The 6,994-nt window shown below is 44.9% G+C and overlaps 1 protein-coding gene across 1 annotated transcript in view; it reads left to right on the top strand.

Moving 5' to 3' along the window:
• The first annotated feature begins 3,096 nt into the window (after positions 1–3,096).
• Positions 3,097–6,994, top strand: part of LOC129157212 (uncharacterized) — a 52,292-nt gene continuing 48,394 nt past the window's right edge. The window contains exon 1 of the mRNA XM_070547674.1: positions 3,097–3,195. The gene's annotated coding sequence lies outside the window, so the exon portion shown is untranslated. The remainder of the gene's footprint in view (positions 3,196–6,994) is intronic.

The following is a 6,994-nucleotide window of genomic DNA, read 5'->3' as shown; positions in this document are numbered from 1 at the left end:
GCGAAAATATACATGGCAGCGCGCGTGTGAACGGGACTCGCGAGCGGAAATATACATGGCGAGAGGTCATTTGTGCACTGAGAGGGAGCAAACTGTGTCTGTGAGCGCACAAGGATGTGCACAAGTGACAAACCTGCGTGCGCGCGTTGTCAACGAGCACACGGCAGAGGAAAACGTGCGCGCGCGGCAGCCTCTGTGCGCGCTCGGCAGCCTCTCTGCGCGCTCGGTTTCTGACTCCTGCTCGCTCGGCTGTAAGGGTTTTGGCACTCTGGAGGCGTGGCCTGTGGCAGATCTTCTCTGTCCTCTGATTGGTTAGTGTACCCCGCACTTTACCCTCTACCTATCTATACAAAAAAGTCTGCTATTCAAGCAGTTGCTGGCATAGCTCAGTTGGGAGAGCGGGTGACTCTCGCCCCGGAGGATCTGGGTTCGAGGCCAGGCAAGGAAAATGCAGTAGATGTCATGTTAATTTTTCTTAATTTCAGGTATTTTACAGTTGTGACCGTTCAACTGTCATTAAACGTCCGAATGTTTGCTGGGCAGTGTTTTAAAAAGTGCACATAAGCTAGATGGTTTTAACCATAGAAAATTACATTTTTTGTGATACTGGAAAAATACATACTGAAATAAAACTACTGATTGAAAACTTTATGACTGTGGTTGTACAATATATGACTCACTAATACACTGCAAACTCCCTTAGAGTGGGGCTTCCAGAGAGAGAGAGAGAGAGAGAGACAGAGAGAGAAAAGTTCTTGCCTCATTAATGAATTGTTTATTTTTTTCAGTATTTAATTGACAAATTATCCTTTCAAATAATTAATTGATGAGTTACATAATTGTCCATTTAGAATTGTTGAATGGACTGAGTCAAGTTTGGTGCACTTTATATATTTCAAAACATGTTTTTTTTAATGATGCATATAAATAATTTAAATGTTAATTTAATGAAATATTTCTATTTTTTCATTACCTCACCCTTGTTTTGACAAAAACGGGACCTTGCTGGATAATATCATGGAGAAACTATTTGTTCACAGTACATGGCTCAGTGAGGATCTGTGTACCGAAGGAGGAGATACTCAGAAATCTGTCTGCAGATTGTTACAACCCAGACTGGAAGTGGTGGGCTGTAATAAGAAAGGAGACCAAACAGAGGAGTGGGGGTTCAACAACTGATTTATTTAACAAAAGTAAGGATTTACTAAAGCAAGTTAGTGAACAGAAAATGGCCAGTGAGGACTCTCCACCACACAGGAGAGACCCAGTGAAAGCAGAAAAACAGTAGGCTTTGTAGGCAGCACCACACCCTGAGCCCAGGTGCCTCCAAGGCTGCTTAACCAGCTGCCTACAACAGAAGAAAAACACAATTAAACACAAATGAAAACCCAATGAGATGGTGGGGGCATCACAACACGTTCAGGACTACCCAAACACCAGTAAATCTTGACTGCACTGATCTGAGGTGTCAATGGCCATATTCCCCTCTCTTCCAGAGTCATATATTTTCCTCAAGTTCAACTGCACTCTGAAGAGGCTCATTTGGATTGTGCCACATAGGCCAGTGACCTTTGTCTCAGCGCTGTATGCTGGAACTATCAGCGACCAACCTGGGAATCTGGTGTGTTGAAAATGCTACAACTAGAGATGGTCATCTTGGTAGACAGGGGTTTCTGCATTGATGACATTGTGCCCTGCAAAGTGTACAGGCCAGCTTTCCTTTCTGGCAAACCTCAAATGTCTGCATGTAAAGTTATAGAAACAGAAGCCATAACATCTCTGAGTGCATGTGGAGCGCTCCATTCATCTGGTCCAAGAACACAAGCATTTTGATTGTTATTCCCCTCCTTGCATTTGTAAACAATCAGCTATATGCTGTGGTTTTTCTCCTTACCAACTTTTAAAATAGCCCACTAGTGAAGGCCTGGGCAAAGAAGCCTGATGTCTGAGAACCTCAACATATGTACGGCAACCATACTGTATATTTACACACTTTCATAAAGAAACTGCATATCAAGCTTTCATTCAGATGACCTTCAACAGTGCTGCACCCTGCTGAGGGACATCCGAGTAAAACCTTGAGATGGCCATTTTCTGTTCACTAACTTGCTTTAGTAAATCCTTACTTTTGTTAAATAAATCAGTTGTTGAACCCCCACTCCTCTGTTTGGTCTCCTTTCTTATTACAGCCCACCACTTCCAGTCTGGGTTGTAACAATCTGCAGACAGATTTCTGAGTATCTCCTCCTTTACACAGATCCTCACTGAGCCATGTACTGTGAACAAATAGTTTCTCCATGATATTATCCAGCAAGGTCCCGTTTTTGTCAAAACAAGGGTGAGGTAATGAAAAAATAGAAATATTTCATTAAATTAACATTTAAATTATTTATATGCATCATTAAAATAAAATAAAAAACATGTTTTGAAATATATAAAGTGCACCAAACTTGACTCAGTCCATTCAACAATTCTAAATGGACAATTATGTAACTCATCAATTAATTATTTGAAAGGATAATTTGTCAATTAAATACTGAAAAAAATAAACAATTCATTAATGAGGCAAGAACTTTTCTCTCTCTGTCTCTCTCTCTCTCTCTCTCTCTCTCTGGAAGCCCCACTCTAAGGGAGTTTGCAGTGTATTAGTGAGTCATATATTGTACAACCACAGTCATAAAGTTTTCAATCAGTAGTTTTATTTCAGTATGTATTTTTCCAGTATCACAAAAAATGTAATTTTCTATGGTTAAAACCATCTAGCTTATGTGCACTTTTTAAAACACTGCCCAGCAAACATTCGGACGTTTAATGACAGTTGAACGGTCACAACTGTAAAATACCTGAAATTAAGAAAAATTTACATGACATCTACTGCATTTTCCTTGCCCGGCCTCGAACCCGGATCCTCCGGGGCGAGAGTCACCCGCTCTTCCAACTGAGCTATGCCAGCAACTGCTTGAATAGCAGACTTTTTTGTATAGATAGGTAGAGGGTAAAGTGCGGGGTACACTAACCAATCAGAGGACAGAGAAGATCTGCCACAGGCCACGCCTCCAGAGTGCCAAAACCCTTACAGCCGAGCGAGCAGGAGTCAGAAACCGAGCGCGCAGAGAGGCTGCCGAGCGCGCACAGAGGCTGCCGCGCGCGCACGTTTTCCTCTGCCGTGTGCTCGTTGACAACGCGCGCACGCAGGTTTGTCACTTGTGCACATCCTTGTGCGCTCACAGACACAGTTTGCTCCCTCTCAGTGCACAAATGACCTCTCGCCATGTATATTTGCGCTCGCGAGTCCCGTTCACACGCGCGCTGTGGACCCAATGCGCGTGCACGGGTTGTGGCACGCTTTAAACGCCATATTATCGACGCTCCGACAACTTGAGCACGCGGAAGCTCTAAGTGCCAAGTTGAGCCACGGAACTGCTGGAAACTAAACTGCAAGCCCATCAGATCTGCTCGTTTCTGCTCCCCTCCAGCTGATGTTTGAGGACACAGAACTGCGGAGGGAAACAACAACTCCATCCAGCTCTCAGAAACGCTGTAAGTTATAACTCAGCACAGAAAGAAACTTTGCTGTCTCTGTCCAGCCCGTGGAGAAACACTCGTGAACGCCAAACAACGGAGAAAGCATCAAACCGACGGATGACGCCGGAAACTGCGGAGAAAAACGGAGAACCGTCAAGTCATAACAGCGGGGGACGCCTTGCTGCTTTGGTGATCAGGAAACTCATTTTTTTCTCTCCTTTTCTTCTCCCGTTTCCTCTATAGTCTCAAATAAGCAATAAACCGCGTCTATTGCTTAAAAAGTAGCTTCGTGTTTTCCTCTTTCGTCCCAAACACGTCCGTCGGGTCATTTTGAAAGAATAAACTGCTTATTGATCATTGTTTGGTATCTTAAAATGGTTTCTGTCATGGCCAGGCTGAAACTAAAAGATATTAATTTGTGATTAATCTTTTGTGTTGTTTCATGATCTTTTTAAATGTTTTGAGTGATTTAAGGTTAAGTTACTACTGATTCTAAGTGCTTTGGAAGTTAAAGTGCAAGTTGCCACCCACACTTTAGCCAGACAAAGGGGTCAGCCATCTTGTATTCAAGACTCCATTTTGAATCCATACACACGCACACACACACACACATACACACTACTCCTTTGTGAGAACAAAGGACCCCATTCATACATCCTCCATCACATGCAAACACATCCATCTTCAATCATATCACACGGTTATTATTCATCTATTCCACTGTTTATTCATTTGACAAATTGTTAATTAAACGTTATAAAATTCAGATTTTCGTCTCCAGTAGCTTTGTTGTGTCGAAGAGAAGTCTCTGCTCCAAGGATTCTACGAACTTCAAGAAAGACTGATAAGAGTTTTGGATTCAATTTTTCCCCGGAAAAAGGGGAATGGTGCCCCGTATATCTAAGAATATCTTAATTAATTAATAAATCAGTAAATATTTACATATTTACAGAATTTATTGAAGAATCCAAAAGTAAGTTAACGCTTGCGAATTGTTCGCTCCTAATAACCCCAACATTTTATTGGTGCGGCCGTGTGAGGCTTGGATACACAGAGATTTCTATCCGGCACAAACAAACAAATAAATCCAAAGAGCTTGAATTAAAAATAATCAGTTGTTCAGCCTTGAACCAGCAACAGAGTGGTGCTGATTTCGCTGAGCAGGAAGCTGCATCGAACTCTCACCAGTAACTCAGTGCTTCTTTAAAGGTGCAACGTGTAAATTAATTCTGGTTAACCTTTTAGGTTAAAATTCAGCTTTTCCTTAAAGGTGCAACGTGTAATTAATTCTGGCTAACCTTTTAGGTTAAAATTCAGCTTTTCCTTAAAGGTGCAACGTGTAATTAATTCTGGCTAACCTTTTAGGTTAAAATTCAGTTTTTCCTTAAAGGTGCAACGTGTAAGTAATTCTGACTAACCCTTTTAGGCTAAAATTAACTGCTAATTTAGCGACTTTAACTCACAGTGGCTATTATAACTAACTGAAACCTTCACTCAAAGACTGATAACACCTTGTTTGCTAATATTCTGAAGGAATAACTAGCATATTTAACACTGCAAGTGTTGTAAGACGTTGCTACGGCAACGCACCAGCTTTTGCTAAAATACTGAAAGGAATAGTATTTTAAGCGTCAGTCACGGCATTCCGTGCAATCTTAAAACGCTAAAACCTGTGCGCACAAAGGTTAATTTAGTGTTTTTCTGCTACAAAGCTAGCAGTTGCTGCCCAAAAGGTGCAGCTTGAGCTATCTGCAGAAGCTCTACTAGGCTATTTTGGTTCGGTTGTTAAAATGGAGGGACAGAGTAGTGAACTGACCAACTCCCAGCAACCAGGTGGCGCTGCGGCCCACGACTATGAACCTGGCCTACTTTCTGGACAATTTTTGTCCAAACTGGTCGCGGTTGCTCGAGAACCCGACTACCCTTCTAGGGATTTCACTGAAGAACAGCGTAGCGTCGAGCTAGAAGCTGTACTTGATCAAATAGAAAACCCGGATGGTACTAAACCAATCCAGGTTCACTTGGCTAAGTTAGGCCTGATCCTCTATCAGAGAGGACTCCAACGTGGTCAGAAGATCATGAACCTCCAGAGTATGCTAGCTGAAAAACAGCGAAATGGAAGGCTGATCGAGGAAGACGACACCCGCACCGATTCTGGGGAAGATGGGGAGGAGACCCCGCCCCCCTCTGCTGATGACAACAGACAGTGGGAAGGGGGGAAACACCAGGACTCTCGGGACGGACGCACGCCGCAGGGGAGAGATGAAGCTCATCTGTTCCAACCTTCGGCCCCGTTCCCTACACACACTATAGGGCATTCAGGACCACCTAGGGGCCGAGAGCAGTTCACCCTCGAATCCCAGGTTGGACCCTCATCTTCACGGCCTTCTCAATCAGTGAGAAGTCGACCAGCTGAGCGGCACCTCTATTTAGACCGCTCCCCCAGTCCACGAAGGGTGCAAGGTGCCGATTGGGGTTATGCACCCCAAGCTGCACCTCAACCATCCACCCATCCTAGCTACTCCGGTATTCGGCATGCCGATAACCAGCTGCATGACCAAGCATCATACGCCAGTCCGTATCCGGACAAAGTGTATTACGCAGAAGCCCCAGTTGAAAGACGCAGGCTGCACTACGCAGACGTGCCCCGGGAGGAGGACCTCCCAAGACACCCACGTGACGTGCCAGCAGCCCGCCACAGCATGCCGAACCCCGATTTGGGCCCCAGGAGTCAACATTGGGAGCCCAGAGCACACCAGCGATATCCAGCGCACTCTGAGACAGACCGTGGGTCAGAGTCAGAGGATGACGCGCCGTACCGTGAGTCAGGGCTCCGTGTACGTCAAATTGAATCGCTAGCTAAAGACGTAGAACGTTTTGATCCTAACACCAATGAATCCAATGTCGACGATTATCTCCGGGAGATAGAACGTTGTCTGCTTGATCTTCCAGCACCCTCTTCAAGGGAAAAGCTCAAGCTAATTTGGAAAACCACATCTAGAACGGTGCACGGTTTCATGGAAACTCTACCATCTGACATTCGAGATCGGTACTCCTCGCTCTGCCGAGCGTTGAGAGATGAATACGCCACGTATGCAGACTCTGCGTCAGCTACAATGGGGGCCTTCTCCATCAAACACGGGAGGAACGAACCCCCCAGAGAGTATTATCGCCGACTCAAAAGTGCTTATTTCCAAGGTCGAAACGGCCCTGGGCTCGAGGAAGACCCTGCCTTCAGATCCCTGTTCATTCACAACCTGCACGAGTGTGTTCGCTCCGAAGTCTCAATGTATTGTCGGATGAAAAAACTGACAACTCAGGAGATTAGGAGATACGCTCAACAGGCTTGGGAAGCCGGCGGAAAGCCCCAAAAGCCTGACGCACATCACCGCGTCATGCACCTAGCTCCTGACGCCGAGCCGCGTTTGGAGCTCGAAGGCACAGAAGCTCCACCCACTAAGCCAAAATC

The sequence above is a fragment of the Nothobranchius furzeri genome, chromosome 19 (assembly GCF_043380555.1).
Source record: "Nothobranchius furzeri strain GRZ-AD chromosome 19, NfurGRZ-RIMD1, whole genome shotgun sequence".
Classification (NCBI taxonomy): domain Eukaryota; kingdom Metazoa; phylum Chordata; class Actinopteri; order Cyprinodontiformes; family Nothobranchiidae; genus Nothobranchius; species Nothobranchius furzeri.
Note: the sequence above shows the minus strand (reverse complement) of the source record. Positions and strands in the feature narration are given on the sequence as shown.